General features: G+C 44.5%; 1 long non-coding RNA gene across 1 annotated transcript; it reads left to right on the top strand.

Annotated features, from left to right (window-relative positions):
• The first annotated feature begins 9198 nt into the window (after window positions 1-9198).
• LOC137202739 (uncharacterized) lies at window positions 9199-12319 on the top strand. Its single transcript, XR_010932767.1, has 2 exons — window positions 9199-9438; window positions 12142-12319. It is a non-coding gene; the product is annotated as an uncharacterized lncRNA (long non-coding RNA).
• The last annotated feature ends 6048 nt before the right edge of the window (window positions 12320-18367 follow it).

The raw sequence follows: 18367 nt of genomic DNA on the forward strand, positions 1-18367 counted from the left end.
AGAGAATAATTTGGGGCCCATTGGACTTGAGATTTTGTTTTATGAAAAGTCACTGAATCCCCAAGTTTCTAGTAGGAACGCCTCAGTTTCTAATAGGAACTCAAAAAATGTTTGTTAAGTGAATCGCTTCCTCTTGAGAATGTTCCGATGGAGTCCACCTGCCCCCAAGAGGGCACGTGGAGACTATACAGGTAGACCAGTCCCAAGACGCCAGAGCATGATCTTGGGGGGCAGGTGCTGGGGGTGGGAGAGCTGATGTGGTGGCCACACACGTGGGTAGGGGGAGGGGTGGAGGGGGGATTAGACCCCTCCCCCTTGAGGTCTGGCGGGTGCTTTATAAATGCTGAGAGCTGGGCCCCCATGTAAGGCGAGGCACTGTGCTTTCCTACTTTCTTCTGGGCAAATCACTTAATCTCATTGAACTGTTTCTTCATCTGTTAAAACAAGGACAGTAATTGCTCCCGTATTGGGAGGCAGTGCGGATGAGATAAGATGATGCGCTTTCAAGTGCAGTGACCATGTGAGCTGTTACCACTCCGTTTGAAGATGACTGTTCATGCAGAGAGAACCTTTTAAGCTGACCCTTGTGATGGACTCCTTTTTCCCAGGGTCACTTAGAAGGATTCAGGGCTTCTGGGAAATACCCCCAGGCACCCCCTGCAGGTCCAGGCAGCCTCCCAGAAGCCTGGTGTCTGCTCCACACTTAGGGGCTGCTCTGCAGGGCTCCTGGCTGTACCTGGCAGCGCTGGTCCCCACTAGAGGGAGACAGTGGAGTGTCCCATCTGAGAGAGGAGCTGCAAGGGGTGTGCAGCGTTGCCTGCCTGACCCTCTCCTCTCCAACTGCCTTTTCTCCTGGTGGGTCCAACACATCTCTTTGGAAGATACCAAGGGGGACAGACTGCCAGAAGCTGGATGCTTCTTCCCCTGCCTCTTCTTCCTCCGTCCCACTCCTCCCCCATCCCCTCTCGCTCTTTCTCCTCCGCAGGCCCCTTCCTTACTAACTTGAACATTTTAATCAATATGGCGTCTCTCCAGGGTCTCCACACGGTCACTGCAATTTGCTGTGGTTCGGTGGGTGAATTTTCTTTTCCCTTCTAATGGGAAACAGAATCATTTCCATGATAGGAGCCGACTGGTCCGGAGAGGCCTCCACACAAAGAGCAAATCTGAAGAAAGGGGACAGCTGGCTGAAAAGAGAGAAGGGATTTGGGGAATTGAAATTCCTCATGATATTGGACTTCAACGTGGAAAATGCACTGCCCTACATGCTCAAATGCCTCTGCATTAGAGCAGAAGGGGTATCAGTTAATTTGTTAACTCTGGGTAGGAATTTGTGGCCCAGGGCTTTCCAGGATTTTCTTTTCTGGCTGGAGAGACACCCATTATGTTGGACCTGGGTCTGGGTTCGTCTCTTCCCTTGTAGTCTGGGCTGATCTCAGCGATTCCCCTGCGAGTCGTTCCTCTGCCTTCAGGAAGGAAGACATTCAAATCGCCCCAGAGAGGGAGCTGCCTCTAGTCATGTTCAGCCATCCCTTCAGGCGTAAGAACAGGGGACATCCTTGCGAGGTAGTGTGGTATATTGGCAGGAGCGTAGGACTAAGCTGGAAGACTGGGTTCCAGTCCCACCCTTCTGGCTCACCTGCCAGTGGGCCAGGAGCCATCAGGCTTGTGAAAATCAAGAAAGGAACCTTACTACAGTGTAGTTGGGAGGCCAGGAGAGGAGCTCTCACTCAGAACCACTGGATGTCAATTACAGACCCTGACAGAAGAACCACGGACAGGAAAGAATCATCAATTAGAGGAAAAGATGGTGGTTGTATTTCCTGTAAGAAATCGACTCCCCCAGCAACTCAGCCAAAGAGAAATGCCCTGAACTCTGACTTTTCTCCAATGGACTTTCTTTGCAAACCGCCCCTCCTAATGTCCTCCTTTTCCTCTGTAGAATAATGTTCCTCTCCTTCGTCTCTTGGATTTGCTGTGGTTTTCGCCATGGCTTGCTGTCCATGAACTGCAAGTCTCTGCTATTCCTGAATAAACCCATTTTTGCTGGTAAAGTAACAGTTTCATTTTTAAGGTCAATAGGCTAAAGCTCTTTAGGCTTAAGGTTTGCGTCATATCCACGTCCAAACACCTCTGGGAGGGAAAACACACCGACTCCTGTATCAGTCATCAACGCCGGTGGCCCTCAGCTGGGGCACTGCCTCTTCCTAGGAGGCACTGGGGCTCGTGGGAAATTTGCAGAACGTTTTTTTTTTTTTTCTTTTAGTATAGTTATACCTGAGCACTGACCTATTGAAATACCTATGTTTCTATGAATTTTATTTTGTTTCTATTCAGTATATTATTTGTATCTTATGAATATAGATAGGAGTAGGCAAAGTGGCTCATTTGTTATAAAAAGCAAGTGTTGGACCACCGACTGGTACTGGAAGGAAGGAAGGAAGGAAGGAAGAAAGGAAAGAGAAAGAAAGAAAGAAAGAAAGAAAGAAAGAAAGAAAGAAAGAAAGAGAAAGAAAGAAAGAAAGAGAAAGAAAGAAAGAAAAGGAGAAAGGAGGAAAGAAAGAAAGGAGGAAAGAAAGAAAATAAGTTTGGGCGAGGATGAGGAAAAATTGGAAACCTGGTGTACTGTTGGTGGGAATGCAAAAAGTGTGACTGCTATGGAAAACAGTATAGTAGTTTCCAAATAAATTAAAAATAGAATTATTATATGACCTAGCAATTCCACTCTTGAGTATATATCCAAAAGGATTGAAGGAAGAGCCTTGCAAAGATATTTGTACACCCACGTTCATAGCAGCATTATTCAGAACAGCTAAAAGATAGAAGCAATTCACGCGCTCATCAGCTGATGAATGGAAGAGCAAAATGTGGTCTATATGTACAATGGAATGTTATTCAGCCTTAAAAAGGAAGGAAATTCTGACACATGCTACAACACAAAGGAACCTCTCGGACATTATGCTAAGTGAAATAATCCAGTCTCGAAAAGACAAATACTGTATGATTCCACTTATATGAGTCTCCTAGAATAGTCAAATTCACAGACAGAAAGTAGAATGGTGATTGCCAAGGGCTGGGGAGTGGGGGGATACGGGTTGTTGTTTAATGGGTTTAGAGTTTCAGTTTTTCAAGATGGAAAGAGCTCTCGAGATTGATTGCACAATATTAATTGAATGTATGTAACAGTACTGACCTGTAAGATGACTGACAGGTTAAAAAATAAATAAAAGCCATGTTGGCTCTGACAGAGATAAGAACCATAGACTTACTCCTTAGTGGAAATCAGGTTAGGATGCGTTCCTGGGAGTAGAAGGTAGAAAAGGCAGGAGGGTCCTGGGCTCTGATGGAGCTCCACTGGTTAGGACAGCAGATGCTCCTTGTCAGTTTCACGGGTTTCTCTATCTGGGCTGCGACGTTTACATTTTTGGAGGGGGCTAAAGATGACTGTATTTCCACATGGGCTTTAGAAGTGCAGTCCTAGAGACAGGGGTGTGAGAGAGATGAAGGCTGCGGGGAACAGCCTTGTGATCTCTGACTCTTAAGATTACTTAGCACTTCAAGAGAATGGATGTTTTCCTAGCTTGAGCTAATAGAGGACAAGCATTGAGCTTGATGTCTCTTTATACCTCTTTTAGCCCTTTTATTCTATTCATCTCAGGCATTTTGATAGGCAGCTTGGCACTCAGTTGGCACTTCAAGACAAGCACACAATACTTGTCTTGAAGGGCTTTACAGTCTAGAAGCCCCATAGACAACATCTTAGCCTGGATATCCTAAAGAGTCTGAATCAAAAGCAAACCAAGCTAATTTAATTGGGAAGCATGAATGAGAGAAAGGGTCATAAGAGGGATGGAGGGCAGAGCAAATATGAGGGTGTGTTATCATGTTGCCAATTTCTGGATACCCAGGACGGTCCATCCAGAAGAAGGAAGGCGAGACATGTAATGACCAGCTCCTGTGTCTAGTTGATCAAAGGTTCACCCAATGTGCATCAATCAGCCCTCTCGGAGTTTCAGGTTGACTACATGGGGTTACCTGGCAGGTCCCTACTGTTTCAGTGGCAAGTCCCAAGGTAGGAGCAGAGAAGGCAGAGCAGGGGCACGAGATAAGGGCTCTTGGGTTGTGCCTGCAGGGAATCAGCTGCATTTTCTGCAGAACAAGGAGCCAAGAGCCAGAGAAACAGGTGAGACTGAGAGGATCTGGAACAAATAAAAATGACTGATGTCTATAAAGGAAAAGGAAAATTCGGGTGCTCCATTTTGATGCCTCTTTGCTTTTTGCTGTAACCCTATCATATCAGAATATATAAATTGCATTGTACAATTCAGCTGCCCTTACTGTTTAAAAACTCTTAAATATCTATTTTCATTTATGCACACTTTTTTATGCAGGAACTTTGCCTTCTAGAACTAAGTTAGCACGTAGGACTAGGTCTTCTCTACACTTTCTACCTTCCAACTCTAATTTTGCTGTGAGTCCTCTATCCAGTTGAGTACAGTCTGGATTGGAAATGCTTTGGATCTTTGTTTCTAAAGTAAACCTACTTTCTCACAACCTTTTTCTGATGCTCCCTCTACAATGAGCCTCCGGTCACCATATTTTGACTCCAGACATTTCCCCGTCCCTTCTATGGATGTACCCTATATAAGACCACCCCTGCTGTTGTTGGGTCTCCTTTCTCCCATCCTTTCCACTTTTCTTTGAGATATTTTCAGAGTTTCACTCTCTAATAGGTTGGTTTTAGGAAATTTCGTTTTTCCATTCTTAAGATGTTTGGAGAGATTTCTCTTCTAACTCCCACTGGCCACCCAACTTTTCCCCCAATGGCTCAGGCACGTCAGTCCTACTTTCTTACACTCTTAGCAACCTTCCAATGGTTGCCCTTGCTAACTGTTTCTCTTCTGTCATTTTCCTTTCCTAGCACATGGGTGCCCCTGAAGCGTGGTATGAGCCATTGGCATTGCTCACTCACTATGTCTTATTTGCAGTATTTGGAGGATCTGTACTCACTTGCTCCTGTGTTTTGAGCATCTTCCAGGGGGACTGAACTGGGAATCATGTCCAGGTAAATCAAAAGTGTTCAAGAATGTGTACATGTGTGGACTTCCCTGGTGGCACAGTGGTTGGGAGTCCGCCTGCCGATGCAGGGGACACGGGTTCGTGCCCCGGTGTGGGAAGATCCCACATGCCGCGGAGTGGCTGGGCCCGTGAGCCATGGCCGCTGAGCCTGCGCGTCAGGAGCCTGTGCTCCGCAACGGGAGGGGCCACAACAGTGAGAGGCACCGCGTACCGCAAAAAAAAAAAAAAAAAGAATGTGTACATGTGTGAGTGGATTGTGCATCTGTATATGTCTAGGTGTCGTAGTGTCTGCCTGGATGCCAAATCCACTCGCAAATGATTCTTGGATGATCAATTTAGCCTGAAAATGAAGGAAGACTGTTTAACCCTGGGTTCCATTTATTTAGTACATCGTCTCTCAGTATCTTCATGGGATTGGTTCCAGGACCCTCACAGATCCCCAAATCTGTGGATGCTAAAGTCCGTCATCTAAAATGGCATAGTATTTGTATATAACCTATGCACATCCTCCTACATGCCTTAAATCATCTCTAGATTATTTATAATACCTAATACTATGTAAATGCTATGTAAATACTATGTAAATGCTATGTAACTAGTTGCCAGGGCATGGCATATTCAAGTTTTGCTTTTGGGAAAGTTCTGGACTTTTAAAAAGTATTTTTGACCTGTGGTTGGTCAAATCCATGGATATGGAGGGCTGACTGTACTTACTATGTACCAGGAATTATTCTAGATCCTTCTCATAAATTCATGATATCATTATTTTTATCGATCACAAAATTAACCCTGCACCTTCCCTCTGACCTTGTATTCCACCCCGAAGAGAAATGAACACATATGCACAAAAACACTTGAATAAGAATGTTTATAGCAGATTTAGCAGTAATAGCAAAAACAACAGAAACAATCCAAATGTCCACGAAAAAGAATGGATAAGCAAACTAGGATATATGCATACAATGAATAAAAGGAATAAACTAGTGATACGCACAAGCACATGAGTGAATCTCAAAAATATGTTGAGTGAAAGAGACCAAATACAAAAGAGTGTCATCTGTACGATTACATTTACATAAAGTTCAAGAATAGGTGTTATGGGCTGAATTATGTCCCCCCCAAATTCATGTTGGTGTCCTAACCCCCAGTACCTCAAAATGTGACTGTTTTTGGAGAAGAAGCCTTTAAAAAGCTAATTAAGTTAAACTGGGGTCAGTAGGGTGGGCCTTAATACAATACGACCCATGTCCTTGTTAGATGAGATTAGGACAGACACAGACAGAGGGAAGACAATGTGAGGACACAGGGAGAAGACAGCCATCCGTAAGCCCAGGAAAGAGGACTGAGAAGAAACCAGCCCTGCCAACACCTTGATCTTGGACTTTTGTTTTCTTCTCTAGCCTCCAGAATGGTGAGAAAATAAATTTCTGTTGTTTAAACCATCCATTCTGTGATGCTCTGTTGTAGCAACCTTGGCAAATTAATACAATGGGCAAAACTAATAAATAATAATAGACATCTGGAGTGTGGTTGACTTTTGCGGGAAGAATAGTTTTTAAAAGAATTTTAATATTTATTTATTTATTATTTTGGCTGTACCATGTCTTAGTTGCAGCACACACGATCTTTCTTGCGGCATGCAGGCTCTTAGTTGTGACATGTGAATCTCTTAGTTGCGGCATGCATGCGGGATCTAGTTCCCTGACCAGGGACTGAACCCAGGTCCCCTGCATTAGGGTCACGGAGTCTTTACCCACTAGACCACCAGGGAAGTCCCAGGAAGAGTGTTGATTTGAAAGAGGCTCAGGAAACTTTCCAGGGTGATGAAAATGTTCTAGGTCTTGCTTAAAGAGGTGGTTATTTGGGTGTATAATTGTCAAAACACATTAACCATATTCTTAATGGAGGTGCATCCTAGTGTATGTAAATTATACATCAATTTTAAACAAGAAAACATCTGAATTCATTTCAGTTCCAGCACTTCAACTGACTGGGAAGATGATAACAACATAGCTCTTAAGGGTTGCTGCTAAAATGAAGTGAGCTAACACCTATGACACACCTGACGTGATATTTAGCACATAGGAAGCCCCCAATGCTAGTTCAATCAAAACCTGCCTTCACATCCTGACTTCTTGTTCCTTTGAAATATTTTCTTTATGAAATATTAATAAAAGACATCAAAGAGGCAAACCACACTGCTATATTCTTTTGTATGCTAATCTGCTTTCAGGTGGAGACCTCTTTCTTCTTTCAGTTTGTCCTAGAATCATCCCCAAGTACTACGTAGACAGGCCAGCATCCGACCTGTTCTGGGCTTACCCTTCACCTGGCAAGTGGCTCTGATTCCATCCAGGAAAGAATTTCACATATTCTCCTCGTGGCCACTGATCCCTTTTTGGCTCCAGTGTCATCTTGGAAACTGCCCCAGGAAGGATTTGTTTTCAGGCATTCAGGGCAGCAGCGGTCTCTGATCTTGACCACATTGGCTTTTCTGCTGGGAAAAAAAGCTTGCCCTTTCCCCCTGGGTTTGTGGAGTTGTTTTTTGGGGACCTGAAGAAAAGAGCTGCTGTGCAGCTGATCCCATCTGCAACCAGTTAATGGGAGGGACCTTTGTCCAGGGCCTCAGGCTGTTCCGGTTTCACTTAAGAAGTTAGAAAATTAATGCTAATGTTTAGCTTGATGTTTTTCACTGTGCAGAAAGGTAGAGCACCTGGAAGTGTCTGTCTTCATCAGCACAGTGGTAGCGCAGGGAACCAGAACCTTGTTCATAGGTATCTTCTCTTCACCCAGGTCATTCCCAAATCCCTGGAAAACGTAGCTATGTTTATGTGGGTGAAAGGGTGGGGGGCTAGGACAAGGATGACCAGAGATAAAATAGTGTCTACAAACATCACTACCAACATGGATGGTGTCATTAAGGCCTGTCCTAACACACTGATGTTCAAACACCTTCCTTCTTGCCGCCATGAAAAGTCTGACCTGGCCTGGCTTTCCTCATGCCCCAGTATACGGTCTCCCCACCTATACAACCTTATTCCCTGTGTTATTCAGCACCCAGCCTCTAATCTGGCAAGATTTGTCTCTTTCCTGCCCCTGTGTGAGCTATACTCCTTCCCGTAAGAGGTCTATGGATGACCTTAGGGGTGGTGATACTCTCCCAGATGCAGGAATACATCTGGGAGGAGAGGCAGGTTATACTGAGGAATAGATAGCTCAGAAAGAGGCAAAACTGGGAAATGTAGAAGTGAGAGTAGCCACATTTGTTAAACCCCGAAGAGATGGTCCAGTGGTTAGGACTTGCACTTTCACTGCAGTGGCCCAGGTTCAATCCCCGGTCAGGGAATTAAGATCCCACAAGCCGCAAAGTATATATATATAAAATAAAATAAACCCTGAAGAAGTTAGAAACTTGGGAGCTTCCAGGTTGGACAAGCAGGGAAAACCCTTAAGAAGCTTTGAGTCTACCAAGAAAGCTTCTTGGAGTACCACTGCATTGCACAACTCAGAGGCACTGTACACATAGAGTAAAATGAAGTTGTGTAGCATGGTGGCTTTGGCTTCCGAGTACATGTGGGATTTCAAAAGCCACTTGAACGATGTAAGAGAGAGAGAAAAAGACAGAAAGAGAGGGACTTCCCTGGCGGTCCAGGGTTTGGCGGTCCAGTGTTCAAGACTCTGGGTTTCCACTGCAGGGGGCGCAGGTTGGATCCTTGGCCTGGTAGCTAAGATCCTGCATGCCAAGTTGCATGACCAAAAAAAAAAAGGAAAAACAGAGGAAGAATATTGCTCTTGACTGAAATAAAATGAAATTTAAAAAAATAAATAGAGAGAGATTATCTGGGGTGTATCTGTGCAAGTAACTCATGAGTGAATGAGGGAAGCTTGTCTACTGGTTAAAAAAAATACCTTCTCACAACTCACTTTGGACAGAAACTTTCCAGACTTCCAGGCCCATGTTTCTGTGAATCTATTTCCGCCTGAGACTAGGACCGAAGGGGAGAAGGTAAAGAAATGGGAATTGCTTTGCTGGGAGTAACGGAGGCCAAAAGGATGACTCAACAAAGCGATCAGACTCAGGAAAGGTCATTGTACAGACGGTGGCTGCCAGCTGTCCTCTAACTCCCATGACGGCAAAACAAATTTTTAACTCATGGCAATTTGTGACTCATTTTAGAAAGCTATTCTGCGTGGTTGACCCCATGCCAATTTATTTATACCCTAGTTAGCTCCTTAAAAGGATTTGAGGAGGCAGCAGTTGAACTTTTTAAACAATCCAGCAGCAAAGAGAGCACTGAATCAAGACCACTAAATCGCTGACCGTAGATCTGATGAAGTGGAAGGAGCTTTAGATAGGAGGTGAGTCCTGTTTATTCATTTTATAGATGCAAAATCTGAGAACTTAAGAGGTAAAGGGACTACACCTAAATCACATAACCAAGTGGCTTTATTTTATTTTATTCCCAGAAAGAAAGCCCAATAATCCCAGGATTCTTTATTTGATATCCACGAACCCCTAAGAGGTCCTTGAATCCCTTGAATTTGTGTGCAAAATGTTATGTGTATCTGTAAGTCTGCTACTAAGTGGTTTGCAACAGTGCATCTGTATTCGCTATTAAAATACCCGAATGCCTCCATACTGGTTTCGAATTCAACTAATGCTCCACAACACCAGCTGTTCTGGCCTCTCTAAGAACCTCCAGATGTCCCCATGATCCAAGGAAAGAGCTAGTGTCTGGCTCGGCAGGGGCCCTCTAGGCCCCTCCCCTCTGGAGAACCGGGACCATGCTCCATGTTTACTATTTAAAAAATCACCCGTGTGTGTGTGTGTGTGTGTGTGTGTGTGTGAGAGAGAGAGAGAGAGAGAGAGAGAGCGTGTGTACATATATGCGCTTTTCTGGAGAGAGGCCATATATACGCTTCAATTAGGTTGTTCAAGAGGTCTTTGAACCCAAAAAGATTGGGACCAGCGGTGCCAGGACTATAATTTCACTAGGACATCTGGCTCTGTTCCCAATGCCTAATAGTGGACTCAGGTCTCTGAATTGTGCTTTGCCAACATTTTCAGAAAGGGTCGGGCAAGCCGAGGGTTCACAAGTAGTTGGATGTGCGCCGGTCGCCATTCCTGTGGTCTTCTCCCACTGGGACTGATGGGGTAGCGTAAGGAGTCCCAGGTTACTAGTGAAACGTATTTGGTCATATTTTTTCCAGTAAACATTTATTTACAGCTAAGTGAATCCCTTTTCGGCTACAGCCAAACCATGTGCCTGTTTGGTTTAATGGGACCTGGACACAGACAGGTTATCATGGCGAACGTTCTGTATCAGAGGTCCATCTCCTTTTTGGAAAAACACCAGGGCAAGCAGGAACTTAATTCAATGCAACTAAATATATATTTAGCACCTTTAGGGGGTGTCAGAATGGAGAGGATTGAAGAGCCAATAGTCATAAGGCTGTACTGTATTCCTACTATGTGTCAGGTCTTTGGCTAGGCTCTACGAAAGACTTCCAGAATCAGACCTGAGAAGAATTGAGATACATCTGGGCTGAATTCCTCATTTAAGGACAGGGGGACTGAGTCTAGTGCCCTTTGTCTGTAATTTTAGGACATTAAAGAGACTTAGAGGGGCTTCCCTGGAGCTTCAGTGGTTAGGACTGAGTGTTTTCACTGCCAGGGCCCAGGTTCAATCCCTGGTCAGGGAACTAAGATCCCACAAGCTGCATGGCATGGCCAAAAAAAAAAAGAAAACGAGACTTAGAGGTTATCTGGTTCTAACCCTTCTTTCTACAGGTGAGAAAACAGATTCACCAAGGTAAGTATAGCAGATTGGCTGACAAAACTAAGAAAGAATCTCAGCTTATTTCTTCTGATTCTCTGACCAGTGCCCTTTGTCATATCCTCATGGGATCTTTTCCTGCTTTGGGGATAACAGGGCTGGAGATGGGAGAATTATGAATACACAAGGCAAGGAAGGAAAAAGGGTGGAAAACAATGTTTCCTTCATCAGTCTCCTAATTTTGCCCGAGGCAGGTCCTATGTGAGTCCTGACCCCACCATTAACAGTCTTGGGCAGACAACTGAGATTCCATGAATCCCAGTGTTCTTCACAATGCTAGGATAATACTTATGTACCTCTCAAGCTGTCATGAGAGTAAATGTAATTCTTTCTCAAGCTTCTTGCATTATGCTTGGTGTGTAGCATGGGCTCAGCCAACCTTAGTCCCCATGACCTTGCATATTCCCTTTCTTCTTGACTTGCCAAAGTTAAGTCCATTTCTTCAGCAAATAGAAGTTAAGGAGGACACTTTAGCGAGGACAGCTCTAGAAAATTGGAATTGTTGGCTTCGAACTCAGTGAAGATTTGCAAAAAATATTGTCATGGTAGTTAAACTTCCCAAAATAAAATCCTAAGAAAAGAAGCATTTTGAAGCCACTGTATCAGCCCCCTCCCAAAATTTCCTTCCTTTTCATTTACAAATTTTATTTCTGGGAATGTATCCTGAGGAAATGACCATTGTAGTTTATGAAAGAAAACCCAAACTATCTAGCAATTGGACCGGCCCCAATCTCACAACAGATTGATGACATTAAATATGGTAATCGGTATAGAGCAATACTCTGCAGCCTCTTAAAATTGGGTTATTGAGATATATTTATAGTTAAGTTGCAAAGTTTAGAAAAACGTATGCTGTAAAACAGTGTTTTATATTTTAAAATATTTTATATATGCTTGCAAAATGGCATCTACGCATAGAATAGAGTCACAAATTATACAAGCCATATTGTCAACAGTGAACTGTCCTGGGGTCATTGGATTGTAGGTGATCTGTTGTCCCCTGTGTGCTGTTAGGTGTGGGGCAGAGGCTGAGCTCTGGTTAGCCATACTATGCCATTTTCCTCCTAGGCACCCAGGAAAATGACATTTCCCAGCCTCCTTGCTTATAGGTTAGCCATGGGTTGAATTCTGGCCAATGGAATGTGGGAAAAGTGATGTAGACCTGACTTTAGAAAATCCTGAGAATTCCTCTCTCTCTCTCTCTTTCTCTCTCTCTCTCTCGCAGCTTGTTGACTGGTCAAGTGATGCAAAGGATCTAGCTGAATGCTCTGCAACACTGGGAACAGCATCACAGCAAGATGAAAGAATCCTGGATCCCTGAGTCACTGCTTGAAGGGAAGTCACCAAAGAGAGCCATTGTTCAAATTTGTGTGAATGAGAAATACACTTTTACTCTGTTGTGATTTTGAGTTTATTTGTTACAGGAGCTAATGGTAATGACCCTGACTTAACATATGGGTTTTCAGTTTTCTACATTAAATACATATCGATTTTGAAGTTAGAAAAATGAGCTATTAAAAAAGAATAACTTCCCATCCCTCTCTTTCTACACGGCACCCACTACTTTAAGGCATTCAGGAAGATCTGCATCTTTAGACACCTGTGTGTGAAGGGATAACCAACCTTCCACCCCCTCACACCCCACATAAAGGCGGTACCCTGGAAATATTTTGGCAAACCAGCCATTCCTTTGCATCTGTACAGTCATACCTTATTTGAAAGTCATACCTGCTTTTCTTAAAATTAATTAATTAATTTATTTATTTTTGGCTGCATTGGGCCTTTGTTGCTGTGCTTGGGCTTTCTCTAGTTGCGGCGAGCGGGGGTTACTCTTCGTTGTGGTGCACGGGCTTCTCACTGCAGTGGTTTCTCTTGTTGTGGAGCATGGGCTCTAGGCGTGTGGGCTTCAATAGTTGTGGCTCTCGGGCTCAGTAGTTATGGCTTGTGGGCTCTACAGTGCAGGCTCAGTAGTTGTGGTGCACGGGTTAGTTGCTCCGCGGCACGTGGGATCTTCCCGGACCAGGGCTCGAACCCGTGTCCCCTGCATTGGCAGGTGTATTCTTAACCACTGCGCCACCAGGGAAGTCCCTTTAAGCTGCTTTTACCAGAAGCTTGGGGGGCAGAGCTGCAAAGCCACTGACAGCTGATTTAAGGAAGTCAGAGGCAGGCACAGATCCTGCTGTTTGGCCTGGGGCCCAGCATATGGTTTTGGAAAAGAGGTATTTGCTGTGGTTGGTTCTCAATCTGCAATTCCACTTAAGCCCCATGAGTTGCTTGATGTGAGCATGAAAGTGATCGCCGTGGAACAACTGGGCCAATAGGAGGTGATGCTGGCGGGGCAGGTGGACCTCACCTGTGCTGGACTGGCCCAGTCTCCAGGGGCAGTCACAGTCTCATGGTTCCCCCACAGCCATTTGTGAGGCACACAACTGAGGTTGGGACTTGTATCTGTTGGGATCAAAGTTTCAGAATCAGGGCAGTATGCTGGCTGCTGCCCCGTTTATGCCCTGAAGTCAGTATAGACTCCACTTCTGAGATGGACTTTGTCCCTTGAGGACCCCTGTCTCCCCGACCCCTGGCCCCTTTGCTTCACCTCTCTGATTTCAAGGGTCAAAGAGCCCCTGCCCAATCTTGTTGATCCTGCCTTTCCCTTTCCCTCTCTCTCAATCTCTCTCCTTTCTATGCACAAACACATGCACGCACACACACACACACACACACACACACACACACACACACACCAGTTTAAGCCTCCATTTAAGACCATCATGATGAGTCCCTCGTAGAAAAGCCTTATTTTAAGGTTAAGTGCACACTTGCCACTCCCTCTATTTCCTGTAACTATACCTGTGGTTGCTTTTTAAGAAATTGTGTTGATATTCATGACTGAGAGACTTAGAAGATGCTGGGGCATTTGGGGACATGTCCTTTCATATGACTTCCATCAGATAAGATTTTATCTGAAGAGACTTTTCACCAAAGGCTCCCATTCAAAGGAGCAGAAGAGAGCTGGCCATGGTGCAGACATCACTTGACTCTTGACAGAATTCCTTGGTGAGCCATGCTGGCTATTAGGTTCTACTCTTGGGAACAGGGAGATCCATTTCCTTCATCTTCCATGGGCCCACCTCAGGAGATTAATGGGGATGGCATTCCTTCGGGGGTCCACCCCACTTCAGCAGTCCTTTTCTTGATGGGGCTAGTCACGCAGGGCTTCCCCTCAGGACTAAGAAAGCACAGCTCACTGTTGGTGGGCTATCATCAAACCTGAGTCTCTCCGTGTCTTGAATCTGCTTCCTTTCCTCTTCATTCTTTTTGTTCTCGGCAGGCATGCACCATCCAATGACAAGATGACTCCAAGCTTCTCCAGGAACCGTGGTCCTCAGCTTTCAGGACCCCAGAGAAGAAAGGTCCCTGCTCTTTCCCAAAGTCTATACATCCAACCACAGGGAAGGTCCTGATTGGCCCTTCTTTGGGTTATGTGCCCATTTCCAAGCAATTCACTCTGGCCTGAGGGCTGAAGTATTGCAATAGGCAGGCCTGGGTCACCAAGCACCCCTTTGGCAGAACGTAGGATGGGCAGATGGGTGTTGGGCCATCTACCTGAACCGCTTGGAATAGATTCTCACAGAAAAGAAGGTTTCTGTCACAGGAGAGGGATGAAAGACGTCTAGGAAGGCAAAAACAACACTCACAGGTACATTTTGTGCTTGTTAAACAGAGAGTAAACAGTGTGGTTTCTCAAGGATGTTGAGGTTTCAGAAAATCTTTGGCAGGTGGGATTGCCATTTGAGTTACAAAACTGTGGTAAATACTTATTATTTGTATTAACCTACTCTTTCAGATGCTGTAGGTCTTAATCTCAATTTTTTTTTCCTTCTCTTAGTAAAAATTCCACAGATGTTTGCATTCAGGCTTAGATTTCATTCACTCTGATGTGTTCTATCATGCCGCCTGGGAATTAGACTCTCCTTCTTACGTGCTTTTCTATGATTTGACAAAGTCCAGGAATGAGTGTCTTGCTTTTGTCTTTCTTGCCATGGGAGAATTGAAAGCAGTAGCCTTTGTCCAATAAAATTACGTTTTCTCTTTTATTTTTATTTATATATTTATTTATTTTTGCGGTACGTGGGCCTCTCACTGCTGTGGTCTCTCCCATTGCGGAGCACAGGCTCCGGACGCGCAGGCTCAGTGGCCATGGCTCACGGGCCCAGCCGCTCCATGGCATGTGGGATCTTCCCGGACCGGGGCACGAACCCGTGTCCCCTGCATCGGCAGGCAGACTCTCAACCACTGCACCACCTGTGAAGCCCTTCTCTTTTATTTTTATAAATGACTTAAAAGAATGTCAACTTGGGTCAAGATTCCAGGGACAGCTCTACCCCCTTCTCTTATTGCTTTCTTTCTCTCCCTCATATTTCAAAATCTAGCTGTTTTTTGGTACCATTTTCAACTCTCTCCTCCTGCTCTTTTTCTTCCTGGCTTCAGAGAAAACCAAGGCCTAGGTGGAGGGCAAGTAAAATCAAGGCTCTCCATTCACCTCCTCATCCCCCCAACACCACCTCCCTTGTTACCCTCCGACCAGTCAACTCAGGGCTCCAAAAGAACTGTTCTCACATGGAACCAACACCTATGGGATGGCCAAGTTCCTAAGCACCAAGGGGATGCCTGTATAAGCTAGAATATAGGGTACGTATGTGTGTGTATGGGGGTGTGGAGATGCACTTCTGTTGGAAACTGAGAATAAAGCTAGAAAATGCCAGGACACTCCATCTAACCCAAGGCTCTAGTGACCCCCAAGGAGACGCCACAGACCACCAAAAACTCTGTCTCCAAGGCACCTGGTATCCCGCATGACTAGCCCTTGAGAACACCTAATTTTGGCAAACTGCCTTCGTTTATGATCAGGAATTCTAGATCAACGCTTGCTTAATCACTATTTGTTTAAGAGTACTGAATGTCACACAGATCACCTCATTTCAACCTTTTAAGTATCTAATGGGTTAGGTATCACCGTCCTCATTTTATCAGAACGTAGACTAAGGCTTAAAAGAAGTTATATCACTTAAGTCCATACATCTAGTAGGTTGCAAAACTAGGTTTATTCCACTAGAGATAGAGTCAGAAAAGAGACAGAGAAAGATTTGAAGAAATTGGCTCACACAATTGTGAGGCTGGCGAGTCCGAAATCTCACTCTTTGATGTCACGGCCTTCAACTGATGGTAAAAATTCATCACATCGGGCTTCCCTGGTGGCACAGTGGTTGAGAGTCCGCCTGCCGATGCAGGGGACACAGGTTCGGGCCCCGGTCTGGGAAGATCCCACATGTCGCGGAGTGGCTGGGCCCGTGAGCCATGGCCGCTGAGCCTGCGCGTCCAGAGCCTGTGCTCCGCAACGGGAGAAGCCGCAACAGTGAGAGGCCTGCGTACCGCAAAAAAAAAAAAAAAAAAAAAAAAAAAAAAAAAAAATTCATCACATCTATAAAATACCTTCATGGCAACATCTAGCGTTTGACCAAATGACTGAGGAACATAGCCCAGCCAAGTTGACCCATAAAGTCACACACTTCTTCCCACCACACACTTCTCCCTTGGAGGAGATGTGTCCCATTTAGCATAGCTACAAAACGGAGGCAGATGATTTAGGCTGCTTTGGATTTGGGGTGAAAAATAAACGTTAGGTGTGTTTCACCTCTGAAACGTTGAAGTTTGTTACTGTGGCATAGCTTATTCTATACTGAACAACTTAGATTCTCTTTGTTGTACGTAATAGAATACACTTACTGTTTTAAAAAAACCCTGAAAGTCCAGAGAAGGCATCAATAATGATTTCAAGGACTTAGGTTCTCTCCTACTTCTGGCAGAGTCGTGTAGTAACTACCGAGAAACAGTCCATACTGTCGGTTTCGTGTAAGGCTGATTCTCTTTGTGGGTACGAGATGGCCGACAGCTGCAATCAGCACTGTGTGTGCAGAGAGATATTCTATGCAGACTGACTTAATCATTCTCAAGCCTGAATATATACCATCACCCAGGGGTATTTGAAAACATGAGCAATGTCCAAGCCATAGCCCAGAGCAATTAAATCAGAATCTCTGAGGGGATGAGAACAAGGCATCACCAAGCTTCCCAGGTGAGTCTGCTGAGCGGCCAGTAGGGAGAACCACTGGCTTAAACAGACCAGTCAGAAGCTCCCTCTGGGATCCTGATGAGATGGAAAAGGGGAAGCGCAAAGGATCATTATATAGGGAACAGAGTCTCTCTCTACTATAAATTTAAGGCTTAAATTGCAAATATTCCTGGCATAGAAAACTTGGTGATTTAAATGTTTGTGATCATGGCAGAAACTTTCAAGAGATTGGGTTTTGATGGGGAAACGGGGGTCTCAAAAGGGGAGAAAATTTGGGGTTAAAAGATTGGTAAGGGTACCATAGGCATTTTCCTATTTTATTTCTTTTCCTGGTCTTAAATCTCATCTCTCACAGGTTGATTTTAGGCATCTGGGCTTTCAAGCATATTTGGCAAAACTCTCGAAGTCCTTGAGGACCCCTCACTTTGCAAGTGGGGAGTATTTTGACACAGATGTTTAGGAGGTAGAGAAGGAACCCCTGTTTTGATTTTGGATTATGGGCTGGGTGTGATTCTTCAGCTCCCAATCCAACCAACCGTCCCGTGGTCTCCACCATCCCTTTGTTCATTACTCATTTAAGGCAATGAGGATAATTTTTCAAATACCTATGTGAGCAGGAAGTAGATATGATGATAAGTGAAGTCTGACCTAAGAAGGACTTCAATTTTGGGGAAAAAAGTCAAGTTAACTATTTTCTTCGGAAAAACACAATGCACATAAACCTCCTAAATTTTTCCTTGCTAACCGATTAATTCCTCCCCTGTTCATGCAGAACTGCTGCCTTTGAGCTCCTTCGCCTGCTGTAATTATCTCCCAAACTACGTCCAAGTTCTTCCATGCTAATGATGTCAAAAGCCTGGAAACTTTGGATTAATCCTCGGCCACAGTGTCTGTCCCTGCATATTTCTCTGGTCTGTCTCCTGATTTCTTCTAGGTGCATGCCTGAGATACCATTTTTCCAAGCTCACCATCTATGTAGACTCCCCTTGCTTGGTCTGTCTCTCTACACAGATTTTATCTTCTTGAAAGCAATGACAATATCATTCAGCTATTGATGTATTCTCCAGCTCCTATTAACTGTTTGGAACATAATTCACGCTTAAAAATATTTTCTTGAATGAATGAATATCAGTGAGTTGACCGACCATTCAACAACCTGTATACAGCTCAGTGTTGGCAGAATAACCTGATGAGTGTTTTATAATCTTGAAAAAGTCACTTTTTAACTTCAAAAGTCACTAAATTATTTCCCAATCTGAGAATCTCTTGCTGTAGGGACTCTCCACTTTCTACACAGGGCATCCTGGGAAATCTTGTAATA

Source organism: Pseudorca crassidens, chromosome 11, assembly GCF_039906515.1.
Source record: "Pseudorca crassidens isolate mPseCra1 chromosome 11, mPseCra1.hap1, whole genome shotgun sequence".
In the NCBI taxonomy this organism is placed as follows: domain Eukaryota; kingdom Metazoa; phylum Chordata; class Mammalia; order Artiodactyla; family Delphinidae; genus Pseudorca; species Pseudorca crassidens.